This window comes from Sitophilus oryzae, unplaced genomic scaffold (genome assembly GCF_002938485.1).
Source record: "Sitophilus oryzae breed Bouriz unplaced genomic scaffold, Soryzae_2.0 scaffold_172_pilon_pilon, whole genome shotgun sequence".
NCBI classification, from domain to species: Eukaryota; Metazoa; Arthropoda; class Insecta; order Coleoptera; family Curculionidae; genus Sitophilus; species Sitophilus oryzae.
In genome coordinates this window covers 6,987,928-7,005,537 of record NW_022146424.1, presented here as the reverse complement: position 1 = coordinate 7,005,537, position 17,610 = coordinate 6,987,928, and the positions used below count along the sequence as shown (strand labels likewise).

Genomic DNA, 17,610 nt, shown 5'->3' with positions numbered 1-17,610 from the left:
ACTTGACATTTTTACAGCAGAGCTACGACCTGAATCCCCAGCGGGAAATTTAAATTCCAGTTAGTCAGCCCGGCGTCGAATATGTCCATGCTTGGCAACAATGAATTTAAAAAGCGCGCCCTCGATTACGTAACTAAAAGTTTAATTGATATGGCTTATATGTTATTATTTTAAATACCTATATAAAATATAAATATTTTCATTTGTAACTTGTCAACTATTGTAGAAATATAAAACATACTCGTGCTGTTCTAAAGAAATGTGAATAACAAAGACGGGAAAATGTTTTTAATTAATTTACATTGTCTGCTTCTGTTTCCAAACGACTAAAAAAAGAAAAAAACTATTTAACTTAAGACGCTCTGAGATTATTTACATACTTAAGATAATGAGGTGATCGAAAACAACGTTAATCTCGTGCTAAATGAAAACTAAGTTTAGAAGACTGTTTGTTGTTATGCGATACTACGTAGATTTTCTATATTTCAAAATCTTGCTTGTTTTAACAGAAATTAATGAATTCTTTAACTAAAACACAAAATAATTAAGAAACTACAATTTGTAATACAACTTTATATCTACTAAAACATGTATACTGGGTGCGTCTCAAAAGTGGCTCACCCCTCTCCCCAATTTTTATTTTTTTCAGATAAAAAAGCGAGATTTGGTATGTTAGTGACATAAATTAGGAATAATTGACGTATTCAATTATTGTTTTGGTCACTGCCTGTTTTACCGGAAATGACTACAAATTTTGAATTTTAAATGGCACTATCTGTATATTTTTACTTTATTCGATAGAAAATGACACTCTGAACAGAATAACGTATCATATATGTCAACTTTTGACATTTTCACTTAAAAAACAGATGTTTAATTTTAATCTATAGTGCTATTGTGTAAGCTGTGTTAAAAACACTAATTTTAATCAAGGAGTCTTGGGAAAAAGTAGATTTGATTGTCTAATGTTTTTCGTGTTTATCCTGCCCGTTTAGAAGATGCGCAAATCGTATTTTTAATCATATTTCATTTTTCTCGCATAGAACGAGGGTGGCTCATTAGCATATTTGGAAAAAACATTTTTTTGGCGAATAATTTGGTATCACACACTTGGTATTTCGAGTCAAATTGTTGTTATGAACCGCATGTTACAATTTGAAATAAACCATATGCGAAAATGCCAAAGTTGACATGTGATATGTCATTCTATTGAGAGTGTCATTTTCTATCGAATAAGTAGAAACCTTTGAATAAGAAGACTAAGGAAGGAGCAAATGCTATCCATGTATTCATGCATGGTGGGCGGAAAAGCCACCATAAAAGCTCTCTAGGGTGGGGATCCTTGACAGTTCTGTTTGACGATTCATTTGACACATTTGAATTTGATTTGAAATTTTGTTGATTTGTCAGTCTTTACGGAGCTTATTTTATGTTATTTATTATTTATTCTACTACTGATAGTTGTATAAAGGTAGTAAATCTAGATGGAAATTGTGGCAGAACATAAATTAACAGTGACACTATCGCGATTTATCGAAAAAGACTCTAAAATAGTTGGTTGTTTAGCGTGCGGTAGATCTCGGCAAAAATTGAGTGAAACAACTTTTCGCTAGTAAGTGACTATATAATATACATACGTGTAGTAAACCGATTATTTAGGAAATTCACTTAAATTAACTAATTATATATTTTTCTTGCATTTTTGCTTTTATTTACTACTTGTCAAAGAATTTAGATACGTCAATTTGACTTATCTGCTTCAGTAGCGTATCGGATGTTTATGGTTATAAACAATTATTATAACTTAACTATTTTATTAGAATTTTATATTTTATAACAATTTTAATAACTACCAACATTTATTCACAACGTAAAATAAAAAAAATTATTTAGTCTACCCCACGTCTACCCTACATCATAGTTTTACATTTTTAAATAAAATTAGAACGGCACTGACAAACCGGAATTCAAGTCGGCCATATTTGAGGCCCATCGCGGTGGACCTAAGATTTTGATATGCTCCTTCTTTTAGTCTTGTTATTCAAAGGTAGAAATATACCGAAGGTGTCATTTAAAAAAATCAAAATTTGTAGTCAGTTCCGGTAAAACAGAAAGTGACCAAAAACAATTGAATACGTCAATCAATCTTGATTTATGTCATATACTAACGTACCAAATCCCGTTTTTTATTTGAAAAATTAAAAGTAATAGGGATAGGGATAAGCCACTTTTGAGACGCACCCGGTCAAACATTTTTCTTTATTAAATAAGAACAATCGAGAGAACAATCTACGAATTCTCACGGCGTTTTTAACAGAACACTGTCTCCTCAATGAAGACCTCCGTAAATTAAAGCCACAGATTAAAGTTAAGAAACAACGGCGAATGCAGATCCTGTGGGAAAATGGGAAACATCAGAACACCTCATATATATCGTGCGCCAAGACGGCAACCATACGGCAACCATTCGTGCTATAAACATTGGTACGACTGATATCGGAGATGGAAAACTAATCTCTGTAAAACCGTTTCCAGATACTGTCATTCGTCAAAGCCCTGAGACTGTATGATGAGTTATAACTCAAAAGGGAACCATTTTCTTTTTTAATGTATAATTTACAAGGATTTTACTAATATATAATGATATGCTTATACAAAATGCTAATTATGATATAGTAGTTTGTCATGTTAAATTTAATATGATTAGTTGTTTTCTGACGTCAATTCTAAAGTACTCACCATTCGACCTATACCGAACTCCCAAAATTTTTCCAATTTTTTCAGCATGTTTATTTGTTGATCTGAAACATAAAGAAAAGAATGTAAACATATATTTTTAATATGCACATAAGAATGCTTTCTTTTCGTGTTCCACAATTAACCATCAAGGTTACGAATAGCATATTTGAATGGAGTAAAGAGGGAAAATGTTTAATTTCCGTATAATTAAATAATAGCTATGTTTTAAGAGCATTAAAATTGTTATAAACTGTAATTTACAACACAATAATAATAGGGATTCAATTATATCATTAAATAAATCAGTTCTATATGATAATTCGGGATTTTTCTCAGTTTTATTTGTTTACAAAAGTTTACATTTATAAAGAATTTGCAGAAAAAAAATAGTTAATGAAAAAATAAAGTGAATCTTGGGAAAATGGTTTTATTTTGATTATTGGCACAGTTATTTTATCAATTTCCAGCCATTCTATTTAAAGAGGAATGTATGTGCTATTTCATGAGCTGATAACCTAAATATAAACCTTATTTTCATTAACCTATTTACTGTAATGCCATACTTAATCATATTAATACAAAATGGTATATAAAATGAAATTATACATGTACTAGACAGGATGATAATCAAAATGTGACAAAAAAATGGGTAGTTGAATGTTTAGTTAAATAAGTTAAATTTTTCATATATTATAAAGTTTTCAAATTAACACTAAATGATTTGCTAACAGAAGGTGAACCAAAATCACAATATACAGCTTACATACCGGTTGCATCTCAAAAGTGGCTCACCACAATAACTTTTTTCATTTTTCAGATAAAAAAACGAGATTTGGTGTTTTAGTATATAACATAAATTAGGATTGATTGACGTATTCAATTGTTTTTGGTCACTTTCTGTTTCACCAGAAATGACTACAACTTTTGATTTTCAAATGGCACCCTTGGTATATTTTTTACTTTATTCGATAGAAATTGACACTCTGAATAGAATGGCATATCATACGTCAACTTTTGACATTTTTGCTTAAAAAAAATCGTATTTCAAATTTCAATCTAGAGTGCCATGGTTAAATGTTAAAAAACACTAATTTTGAATCCTAATTTATGTCATATACTAACATACGAAATCTTGTTTTTTTACCAAAAAATAAAAAGTTATAGGGGTAAGCCACTTTTGAGTCGCACCCGGTATAGTAAATACCTTTATGAATCGCTAACCAGAATTTAATTTTTAATAAAAGTTTTAACATTTTGTCAATATGGTAACGAAAATATTTTGGGTTTTGATTAAATCTGTGAAATTCCTGTTTATTTTTTTTTAACACAACAACAATCCACAATAAATTTATATTGTCTGGTAAATTTATTGTACGTAACTCAATTCTAATAAAATATACAAATACCTTTTTTTTATTATTTACCACCCGGAATTTAATAAAGGTTTTAATATTTTTGTAAATATTAACAGCGAAAATATTTTTGTTTTTAATAAAATCTAGGAAATTTTATTTTCTTTATTTATTTAAAGGTGAGTAAACCTATAATATATTATTTCTATTGTACTGGTTATTTTAAACTAGGTTATCTTACAAGATTACCTTTTAAATAAGTTGCGAATTATAAATATTATTATTTATATAGAGGTTATGATAAGTTGCGGTAGAAATATATTAGTAATTCTTGGGAGTGTTAAAACATATTTTACTTGAAATTAAAAGGCAAATTATTTATTGCCAAAAGAGTGTATTGGCAGTTATAGTTGAATTAATTTCTCAGTGACTTTGTTGAATATTTTAGTCTCTACGATGCTCTACTTAACTCGACGCATGTTCGAAAGTACCCAGTACCATAGACTTAAATAATAAAATATAGACTGAGATCTCATTCATAAATAGCTGGAACATGCGGTCAGACACTGTCTTGTTATTGTTGTGTTATTGTTTTAGGTTATAACGAGTGCGACACGAGCGATAGATAGGTTGTGTCTGTCGTAACGGTCGTTCCCTGACGACTCTGCCGAGAAACACAACACTGTCTTTCGTTTCTCAAGTACACCTGAACTCTCCGTATCATAGCCGGGTAATTTTTTTATTTTAATGAAGCTATAATTAAATTAAAAATATATCGTATTTAAACTTTTTTATATTTTATTAAGATTTTTTAAATAAAAGTTTAGAAAAAACAATTTAGAGTCCAAAAAGGATAAAAATAATAAAATACACGTTATAGAAGAAATTTTATCATCGAAATTAGGTAATTTTTGAAATTAATAATAAATTATTAATTTTAGTCAAACATTTACAACCCCTAATATTAATCAAAACAGGATCTATTCCACAGATATAATAGAATCGGCAACAGGGAGAGAAAAAAAATATGATTGTTGTAATTTTTTTTCTGGTTAAGTGATGTCTTATTATGTAAATTAGAGCAAACATAAATCTGTTCCATTAAAGCAAGGAAGGTGATAGGAAGTGGATAAAATAAAAACTACATTTATAACTCGGTACTGTCTTTATTATACCGGGTGCGTCTCAAAAGTGGCTCATCCCCATAATTTTTTTATATTTTCAAATAAAAAAAACAAGATTTAGTATGTTAGTATATGAAATAAATTAGGATTGATTGACGCATTCAATTGTTTTTGGTCACTTCCTGTTTCACCGGAAATGACTATAACTTTTAATTTTTAAACGGCACCCTCGGTATATTTCTACTTTATTCGATAGAAAATGACACTCTGAATGGAATGACATATCATATGTCAACTTTGACATTTTCGCATATGGTTTAATTGTAATTGTAACACGCGGTTCATAACGACAATTTGACTCGAAATACCAAGTGTGTGGTATCATATATTCATAAAAAAATGCTTTTTCCAAATATGCTAATGAGTCACCCTTGTTCCATTTGAAAAAATTGACATATGTATGATTAAAAATACGATTTGTACATATTTTAACCGACTTAGACAAGACACGAAACCTATTAGACGATCAAAACTATTTTTCCAAGGCTCCTTGATTAAAACTTAGTGTTTTTAACAACACCATGGCACCCTGGATTGAAATTTAAAATACGATTTGTTTTTCAGCGACAATGTCAAAAGTTGACATATGATATGTCATTCTATTCAGAGTGTCATTTTTTATCGAATAAAGTAGCAATATACCGAGGTTGCCTTTAAAAATAAAAAGATGTAATCATTTCGGTGAAACAGGAAGAGACCAAAAACAACTGAATACATCAATAAATCCTAATTTATGTCATATACCTATAACATACAAATCTGTTTTTTTTATCTGAAAAAATAAAAAAGTTATAGGGGGTGAGCCACTTTTGAGACGACCCGGTATATTAAAAAATATTGTTTCATAATGTAATATCAATTTAAAATTCTTGTATGTTATTTTATATGCTCAAGATAATTTTAGAATAAACCATATTTTTAATAAAATCATTATTAATTATTAACAGGGTTATAATTATGACTTTGTTACAATGTAAGTAAGTAAATAATGTAATGAGAAAAAATTCAGATTTTACATTTTACTAAAATATTATCTAAATAAGCGCCTTTCTACAACAACGCCACTGGCTCCCAATGGGCAAATTGAGAGTTGTCTACCGGTCGAAAGTCGTTTCAAGACTTAAATGGATTATTTAAGTCAAATTTCTTGCAAATTTGGCACTGGCGAACCATATTTTATAGTTCTTGAACAGAAAAAGTCAATAAAATAAACACTTAAGGACTACAAACTAAGAAAATGCGTTAATACAGCCGGGGACATAGCGGCATCAAAGCTTTACCGCACACTTGCCACGCGTACTACAAGGTAATAAATGAATGAATAGGCTCCCTCGCCTCTAATCGGTGTTATCATATTGTAAAGAACTTATCCTTTTTAAACAGTATCCGACTTATAATTTAGTAGTATAAGGACTATTTAATACATCTATGGAATATTAAAACCTACTTTATTAAACTGTAGTATTAATATCTCAATATATGTGTATAACAAGAAAAAAATATTGATAATATTAAAGACGTGACAACATAGGCTGGATGAGGAAGGCTCGGTCGACTGTACCCAGAAGTAAACATGTGTACAAAAAATATTGTCTGTCCGCGTTGAGATGTAAATAGTGTAGTCTATATTTTATTTTAAGTCTATGCCCAGTAGTATTTCTATTTTGGCGCTTTAATTTTTACTTTGATGCACTCCTGAAAGTGAATGTTTTTTGGTTTATATTTAAAAGTCCTATAAAAGTTAATAAATAAATTTAGTAGTTTCTTTTTTTGCGACAGCCGGATTTTGTTCAGTTTCTGAGTTCACTTGTCGGGAATTACCAAAAGCTTTTATGGAAAACCTAGTTATGTGCCTAAATTAGGGTTACCATAAAGGCTTTTGAAAATTCCGGATAAGTGAACTCAGAAATCCGGACAAATGAACTCTGAAATCAGATCAAAATCCGGACGTCGCAAAAAGGAAACTATAAATTTATTTATGAAGTTTTATAGAACGCAAATAACAGCCCCGGAATAAACAAAATATAACGGAAAAAATAACTTTCCAGGAGTGCACCAAAAGCGAAAAATTTGAGCGCCAAAGTATAGAAATGGGTTCTTACGAACATGCGTCGGTTAAGTAAAGCTATAGCATCGTAGAAACTAAAATATTCAACAAAATTACTGAGAAATTAATTCAACTGTAACTGGGCAAAATATCTTACTAAGTTGAATAATTGTTTTTGCGGTCAGTTTCCCGAACGCTTTTCCAAATCCGGACATGTCCGGGTAAATCCGGACGTATGGAAACCCAGGCCTAAATGGATTGAATGAAAGTCCTATAGACATAGTACATCTATGTCTATAGGATAATAAGTAGAAACGTATACTATAATGAAAGGTTTATTTATATTTTATTAATTAGGTAACAAATTAGAAATTCACAATTTATTAAAAAATGTATTGCATTTTCTAAGTTTTCTATTAAAATCATATTTAGGTCAACATTACAAAAAAAATCTTGCATTAGAAATGTTGGGAAACAATAATTTCTTTCACAGGTCTTTTTCAATGAAGAAATATCCGTTTGTCGTGCGGAATAATGATTTTCCCAACCTTATTATATAAAGAAGTATTTAAAAACGTGCATTATATGGGTCCATAATAAATAAATAAACAATTTTTGTGATTTACTGTGTTGTACACAAATCAGTTAAGAACACTTGCATGCAATAAATGGCCTGATATAATCTTAAAAATTATCATTAAATAAACTGAAATGTAAACTAATGTAAAATTAATGAAAATAAAAACATTATTATTACGCTGCATGGTTAACGATGGATGCATTCTGTCAGTAAACAAATTATTAACTTTCCAAAACATATTTCATTCAACATTTCTTTATATATATTTTAAAAAATAATAACACTAAAAATAAACTAAGTGAAAAATATTTGTTTCTTTTTAAAATAGTGTTGAAAAGAAAGCAGTTTATTTTCTGTATTGTTAATTGTGTCTTGACCACTGCAATTTCATATTAAAGAACATACATATCTCTGACCTTAGATGTAATGAAGGTTTATGTTAATAAAGTGTTAAGATTGTTTCTTTATTCTCTGGTTGGTATTAGATTTTTAATGTAGTGTAATAAAATTGTAGTTACTAATAATAATATAATCTATCTCTAATTTTATTTTAATTTTAAATACCTCCCATTTAAATTAAATTATTTTTTTATTAAAATAAGAAAAGCCTAAATATCACAAAAATCAAAAATTATAACAAAATTTCTTATTATATAAAATATAAATATTTAAGAAAATATGTACAGAAGAAGACTAGAAACAAAATTATAATGATATTAATCCAATGTATTTGATTTAAGATACATATAGATTGGTCTTAAATTGATGCACAATGCACATAGTTTTATTTCTGTGAGGTTTTTTCGCCAAAAATTGTGAAGATTTTGTATTTTTCGAAATATTTTTTGGATTTATCGTTAAAAAACATTATAACTTGATAACATGGCAACTTGGCAACACAGGAAGGAAATTAAATTTAGAGGAACGAAACCACAGAAAAGAATATAATAATTGTTCTGAAAAAATTTAAGCACAGTTTTATTAAAAACATTTCTTTTATTTTCAATGTAAAATAACTCAGCTTTTTTGACACCTGTTTGAAAAACAGTAAAAAGAAAAAATATTTCTTCTTTCGAGATCTACTAACCCTGAAAATATGTGCACACAACTTATCCTGTATAGATATATTTTGTAATCAGACTTAAAATAATGAAAAATACAACAAATTAAAAAACACTATTAAAATATCTAAACTAATTAAAAAAACGTAACTAAATAATAACTACTTGCAAAACTAAATTAAAAAAAATAGAAAGTTTAGAAACATAACTTCCGGGAAATATTGTAGTAAAATTATTAATAAAATTAAATAATAGATTAAAATAAAAAATAAAAAAAGTAACTAAAAATGTAATAAAAATAACGAAAATCCACAAAAAACACTACGTTAAATTCAAACAAGGAAGATACAGTAAAAGAAAATTAATAATAACCTAAATAAATAATAAATTAAACTCACCTAATAACACAATAATAAAAGAAGACACAATTAAAAAAATTAAAAAAACTAACACTAATCCAAAAAATCGTCGAAAGTTTTTCCGAGGCTTGTGGACGATTAACAAAAAAAGTTGTAACAGAACCAGGAAATTTATATAATATAAACGATATATGGCGATAAGTTTTTTGTCAGAAAAAAGTGGTGGGGGTGGGGATAATGAATTGTTTTGGAGCGCGTCGCTGTTTCTTGGCTACTACCATGACGGCTGGCGAGCGCCAAGTTTTGTTTGGCCGGCATAACAAACACGCGGTAGTACCGCTGCCTGCTGTTGTTGCTCTTGTTACAGCGGTACGTAAATTGCTGTCCCCCTCCTCCTGATTCCTGCTGGTGCACATCTGCAGGTCGATTGACTTTCAACCCGGTGCTCGCTGATACGGTTATCAATGATGATAGTTTAGATTCAAGGTGGATCGATTTCAAGAGCACGAAACTCCTCATTTTTTCCTGCTAATAAGATTGTTTCTTATATTTTGCATATAGAGGTAGAAAAAAAATAGTAAATAACTCTTAAATTCTATCGTTTTTCAAAGTAGTTTTCGTATTCTCCACGAAGAGAAATGCATTTTTGCACCCCTTAAAATTAGTTCGGATTCGATGGTTGGTACCTTCAAAATTGCGCTGGTACCTTCAGAAGGCGCTGTACAGTGTTGCGGCCCATAAAAATACGAAAATCCAAATTTAAATTCGAATTTAAAAAATGTGTTATTTTAGCAGTAAAATATCCGTACTTATCTTTGAATAAGAAGACTAAGGAAGGAGCATAATGCTATCCATGTATTCATGCATAGTGGGCGGAAAAAGCACTCTAGGGTGGGGATCCTTGACAGTTCTGTTTGACGATTCATTTGACACATTTGAATTTGATTTGAAATTTTGTGGATTTGTCAGTCTTTACGGAGCTTATTTTATGTTATTTATTATTTATTCTAATACTGATAGTTGTATAAAGGTAGTAAATCTAGATGGAAATTGTGGCAGAGATTAAATTAACAGTGACACTATCGCGATTTATCGAAAAAGACTCTAAAATAGTTGGTTGTGTAGCGTGCGGTAGATCTAGGTGAAAATGGAGTGAAATAATGGAACAACTTTTCGCTAGTAAGTGACTATATAATATACATACGTGTAGTAAACCGATAATTTATGAAATTCACTTAAATTAACTAAATTATATATTTTTCTTGCATTTTAGCCTTTATTTACTACTTGTCAAAGATCAGATGTCAAAGAATTTAGATACGTTAATTTGACTTACCTGCTTCAGTAGCGTATCGGATGTTTGTGTTAATAAATACTTATTATAACTTATCTATTTTTATTAGAATTATATATTTTTGTAACAATTTTAATAACTACCAACATTTAACAACATATTATTGAGTCTACCCCACGTCTACCCTACATCATAGTTTTACATTTTTTAAATAAAATTAGAACGGCACTGATAAACCGGAATTTAAGTCGGTCATATTTGAGGCCCATGATTGGAGTTGGTCCCCTCATGAGGCCCATGAGGTGGACCTAAGATTTTTGATACGCTCCTTCCTTAGTCTTCTTAGTCAAAGATACTTATTAAAACAAAGTAAAAAATTACCAGGAATGCCTTCAGGTCACAAAAATTTGTTTATATTTCTATAAAACAATTACTCGATAAAGCATTAAGTGTTGAACGTTTTTCGCTGTCACTTTAGTAGCAGATTGTTCAGGGGCGGATACAGGAATTTATTTTAGGGGGGGCCCAAAATAAAAAGTGATGTAGAATATTTAATTTTTTTAATTTATATTATTTTTTTGTTAATGTTATATGCTTTTTAGGGCGTCATTTTTAATAAAAAGACCAAATATTTAACACAATTTACAGATTTTAGGGGGATCCCGGGCCCCATGTGCCCCCCCTCGGTACCCGCCACTGAGATTGTTTCTTTAATAGCATTTATATAAGTTTTACTTTTGAAGGTAAGGTGTATTAAAAATAGATAACAGAAATTGTATGAGTTCATCACCCCAAATTTAGGGTGATTAGTTAGGTATTTAGAATTATTCATATAGTTGAGAGTTGGTTTTTTGAAACTCAAAAATTACTTCCGGCAGACAAATATATATGTACCAATCATCAGTAACAGATCTTTGAACTAGCAGAGGAATGCTATTTGACCTGCTTTTGAGACAACCATCTTTTTGGAAACAATTCGAGAACGGACAATAACTTTCGACGATTGTCGTTCATTACGAAAAACACAAAGAACCGATTGACGTTTATTTTCGGGTTCATAAGAGTAATTGAAGGATTCATCACCACTGAAAATACTCTATACATATATTATTTGAGATTCTTGCGTTAAACCGGTAGATATAGAGTTTTTTGACTAATCACACTAATTACTTTCTGTTCTTCCGTTAACAGATGCGGTATTCAACGAGAAACTATTTTTTTAGAGATAATTCTTCAAGTATTTTTGTATGGAGGTCTTTGAAATGGTCAATGATGCTTCAATTTCATGATATGTGGCATGTCGATTTTCTTCGATCAGCTTACGTACATCATCGACGTTTTCTTGGGTGACAGCCGTTTTTGGTAGACCTGTTCTTGGATCGTCACTAAGACTAACCAGTCCATGTTTAAATTCTCAATACCAACGAAAACTTATCGATTGATGTGGTCCTTTCGTCCAAGAAGCATCACGAATATATGAACCAACTCAACAAAGCATTCTTGTTGAAACAACTGTCTTGGAAAATTGTAAAAATATATTGACATGCGCCTATTATGTCTCTATATGCAAAACATAAAAGACAACCCTCGTGGTACAAAAAAAGCTGTATTCCGTTTTTTTGTCTATTTGGTTATGATTTTCTGTTCCGTTTCTATGTTTTGCCTGAACTTTTTACTATTACGGAAGACGGTTTCTGGCAATCATTGGTCGTTACCCTTGTTTAATCAAGGGTCGTTACTGTCTCCAAATAAACCAGCGCAAAAAGCTAATCTTTCTAGTTTGGGTTTCAGTTATATTCTAATCCCTTTTTTTTGCAAGTAAACTTGAACTTCTACAGTAAGTAACTACAATTTAGTAGGAGTTAACCAAACCAAACTAAAGTGCAATGTCCTCTGAGTAGTGATATTTTAACAGTTTGAATAGTTTTTCCTTTTCTACTTTTGTTTTTTTTTCTTTCGACTACGGGGGAAAATATATTATCTCCTGAACCGTTAAACAAATTGGTTAGACAACTTTGTCTAGCAGTAAAAACTCATTTGTGAGTATCTGATTACCGTTTGAATTATAGACGCAGTGGTCTTCTTCTTCTTCTTCTTTCTCAGCCTGGGTCCATCCAGTATTGGAAATAGGCCTCTTCTAGGTTTTTCCACGCTTCGCGATCTCCAGCCAATCTTATCCATTGTCTTTCAGTCACTACCCTGACGTCATCGACCCTTCTCTTTTTTGGTCTGCCCACAGTTCTTGTTGTTCTCCTAGGTCTCCATAGGATGACTTTTTTGGGCCATCGGTCTGGATCTTGTCTTGCGACATGTCCTATCTATAGCCACTTCAGACTTGCTACTCTTTTAACAACATCTATTAATTTTTTTTTGTTTTTTTATTTTTTTTTTTTGCTTTTTTGTTTTTTTGTTTTGTTTTTAAAATATGTAGACGCAGTGGTATTTTAATTTATTAACCGACCAGGAAAGTCACGAAAATCATTAGACAATCTAATCAATTTTCTCAAGAATCCTTGAATTCGTTAATCAATCCTCATTTATGTAATGTTCTAATATCAGAGTAAGTAAACCGACGAGTAGTGACAGTCCCGTTTTCAATTTTCTTTGCGGCTGCGCGAAATAAGTAGGTTATCTGTCATATGAAGAAGCGAATTTTCCACTGTTGCCATTTATCAAATATCTCTATATACTTTATTTCAAGTATACCTCAGTCAACGAATCGTTTTTTTTAATATTTATTAGCTGTAAGATATTTTATACATTCAAATTTAGAAATAAGGATAAAACAAAACAAAAAAAATATGTATAAAACTTTATAATTAATTCCACTTCAAATTATGAGCAGTGTATACCATGTTTATAGGACCACTTCATAAGTTGAGCAGTTAAATACGTAGTCTATCTGTCAAACACGTGAAAAGAGAGAGAAAGAAAATTGGGTCCCACAACATCAAAAGAGCCGACAGTTTCTGTCGCTACTCGGCGATCTACTTACTCTGCTAATATACCAAATCTCGTTTATTTTATCTGAAAAAGTAAAAACACCCGGTATATCAGTAATTAAAACACTTCCTTTTCTTTGAGTTTAAGGTCGTTTTATTTACGAGACATTTCTCAAAGCATGTTATAAATATTCTAAATTTCAGAATACGGATTTGTTAGGTTTTTCAATCATTAATATGAATTTCATATTCTTTAACTTAGATTTCCGTCTTATTACGTTACTTTACGGAACTGTATTTATTCTATGGATGATTTTTTACTTTTCTTCTATAAGTTATAAATAGTTCTATAATTTCCCAACCACTTCAGCAAATATAAAGTTTTTATTACGCTGATATTTAAAGTTTACCTTGAAAGTTAAAAGATTTCGACCTCAATCTTCTATTTTAACCGTGTATGTACAAATTAACATAAAGAATTAGTAATTTCATAATAATAATGACACAAGAAGTAGTTGCAATGTTAAATGAAGGCGGAACTATTGGAGATCTACCGTTAGGAACATTTATTTCATTCACAATTTGACATATTATACAGGGTCCGACAAAAGTGTGTCGATTATCTGTAGCTCCGAGAATAAGAAACTTCAAAATTTTGTGCGAACAAAAAGTGCAAACCTAAAGTATGTACTAGAATGTATTTCACGAAAATATTTTAATTTCTATAGGGTGGCTCAAAAAAGAATGAGTGGATCGGGATATACTTTTTTTAACGGAACACCCTATATATTATTTTTTCAATATACCAAGAATTAAAAAATATTTTTTTTATTTAGAGTATTTCAAAATTTTTAACGGTTTCGCAGATATTCGCGGTTTTATATTTCATATGGCATTTTTACAGTAAAATTTTATCAAAGATACCCAGTGAATTTTTCTCTCGTGTTTTACGAAAGAGCCATTTAAAATAATAGGTACTGCCTGTATCTGCGACACCATTAAACATTTTGAAATACTTTAAATCATAAAAAATGTTATTACATATAAATATAAAAAATGTTATTTTTTTAATTCTCCATCTAATATAGAAATAATATACAAAGAAAAATAATTTATATTTTAGAAAGTTTGTCGTAGATACGTAGATACGTTTTTCAACACCCCGTATGATTTACGATATTTATATCAAAGTAAGTATAGACCAACTAAAGTAAATACCTAATATAGTTTTGATTTCAGGAGAGTGCGTTATGAAAAAGTTCGGAGTACCCAACAAATATCTTACAGTGTGTAAAAGCCTCCATAATAACAACAAGTCAAGTGTCACATCATGGATCACTGAGCGACCCATTTCTAACAAATACAGGAGTTAGGCAGGGATGTGTCTTGATGTCTCTCCTATTCAACATATTCATGGGAGCGCTCATTATAGTGGACAGCAAACTGCAGGAGAGAGGATTGGGCATTAGATACAGATACGACGGCGGTCTGTTCAACATAAAAAGTCTCAGGGCAAAAACACGTACAAAATTCATCACAGAACTTCAATACGCTGATGACTGCGCTCTAGTTGCAAACACGTTACAATAATTGCAAGAAATGTTGAACACATATACCTGGGCATACGAGGCTTTGGGCCTTAAGCCAAACATCGACAAAACTAAAATTATGTGCACTCCCCCGGAAGATCACAACAACGCTATAAAAATCGGAGAAGAACTCTTGGAATATGTGGCGGAGTTCAATTACCTCGGCAGTTTGATTTCGGAAAAAGCCACTATTGACTCTGAAATTCAGCACAGAATCAGCAGCGCCTTAAGAGCATTCTGGAAATTAAAAGACAGGGTTTTCTACAATCATGATTTGAGTACAAAAACGAAACTTGCAGTGTACCGAGCAACATAAGCATCACGTATCGGGCTTTTCAATCACAGAAAAGCTCAAGCTCATGAAAGAAAACGCCTTGCGTGACAATCTTCTGATGTGTGTCAAATACTCGTCAGCGAGTAATGGCTGTATGTATGTATGTGTGTCAATTTGAAATAATTTTTTTAAGGAAGGTAAAAAAATACATATTTTATATTTATTTATTAATATCTATGAAACTATAGAGATATATTTACTCATATTTTAGTATTATGTAAAGTGATCTGACAGGAAGCCAAAACTTCAATAATACACAGGGTGTTCCATTTAAAAAAATCATCCCCATCCACTCACACATTTTTGAGCCATCCTATAGAAATTCAAATATTTTTAGGAGCTACAGATGCCCGACGCAGCATTGTCGGACCCTGTATAGAGGAAAAATTAATTAAACGGATCAGTTCAGTTAAACAAATCGTCAGTTTCTTCTCTTAAATATGTTAATGTTTTTTTTTAAAGTCAACCCAAATGTTTTGCATAAAAAATTAACAAATTTAAAACTTGGTTTTTCCACTGGATGATTTTGCAGAAAACTACATAGCATTTACCGTATGTCCAAAAAGAAAATATATACAGAAATTATTATTATATTAAAATAAATGAAAATGCATGTTACAGATTATTAAATCTTAGTGAACAACGGCCCAGCTACGTCGAAACATTGGTTCTAGATAGATCATCAAAGTTAAGCGACGTTAGACGATGTGAGTAGATGGACGGGTGAATCTCTGGAAACTTCGACGTGTTGTATTGACGCACACTGCTCATTCACGTCGGTTCATGGCCGGACGAGATCAAATATCTCGACCGTGAAGTCCAGTTAGACACTCATCAATTCGGTAGGCAATCGGCAATGATATGACCTAGGTCCACGGTTCGGATTCTGCATTAACAAAGTACGCCTTGTCCAGGTTAGCCTTAGCAGCAAAAAGGAGACGTTAACTTAAAATACCGGACTTAATTTTTGGCAGAAATCTTGTGTTAATTTTCTTTATAAAATTAAATATATCACTCCATTGCGTGCTAAATTCACTCTTTCAATATTTTATATAAAACTAAATCCAAATAAATTAATATATTTTTTTCAGATATTGAGATATAATTGGAGCTTAAGACTTAGATCGAAGAATAGAACTAATATCAAGTGCCTACATTGTTTATATTTTAAACATGCATCAATGCTTTTTAACTAAGCAGATGATTAAATCGTTTTAAATATTTATATAATACTATTATTTATATTAATTTAAAAATAATCTTACTACCGTTATTCATACTTAAATATAATTATCTTCAGAATGTATTGTTTCATTTTTCTAAAACTCGTGAAAAACAGATAATCAATTATTGATAACTTTGTCATAACTATTAATTATAATTATTTAAGATTACTATTATATCCTTAAAAGATCTATTGTTAATACTATTTAGTAACTTCAAATTAACTTCAATATTGGGATCGATCATGAAAGGATAAGTACCTATATTATGTTTTAAATGTTTAATTAAAAAAGGAGACGGTGATGAAGTTTCTATTTTTATAATGTTTCTTTTACGTATTCTAAAAGTGATCTAAATTCTACTAAAAAATGTTATCATAGAATTTAGAAGTTATCATTGAATATATGATTATTGAAATATAAAATTTTATTTAGGGGTGAGCCACTTTTGATTAGGCTCATCCCTAAATAAAATTTTATTTTTTTCAGATAAAAAACGAGATTTGGTATGTTGGTATACGACATAAATTAAGATTGATTGACGCATTCTATAGTGACAATGAACAGATGATTTTTATAGAAGGATACCTTTGAATAAGAAGACTAAGGAAGGAGCATAATGATATCCATGTATTCATGCATGGTGGGCGGAAAAAGGACTCTAGGGTGGGGATCCTTGACAGTTCTGTTTGACGATTCATTTGACACATTTGAATTTGATTTGAAATTTTGTGGATTTGTCAGTCTTTACGGAGCTTACTTTATGTTATTTATTATTTATTCTACTACTGATAGTTGTATAAAGGTAGTAAATATAGATGGAAATTGTGGCAGAACTTAAATTAACAGTGACACTATCGCGATTTATCGAAAAACACTCTAAAATAGTTGGTTGTGTAGCGTGCG

General features: G+C 30.5%; 1 protein-coding gene across 1 annotated transcript in view; it reads right to left on the bottom strand.

Annotated features, from left to right (window-relative positions):
* The window catches only part of LOC115881544 (N-acetylglucosamine-6-sulfatase-like), a 48,416-nt gene that overhangs the window by 22,143 nt on the left and 8,663 nt on the right, over positions 1 to 17,610 (bottom strand). The gene's annotated exons all lie outside the window — the stretch shown is intronic.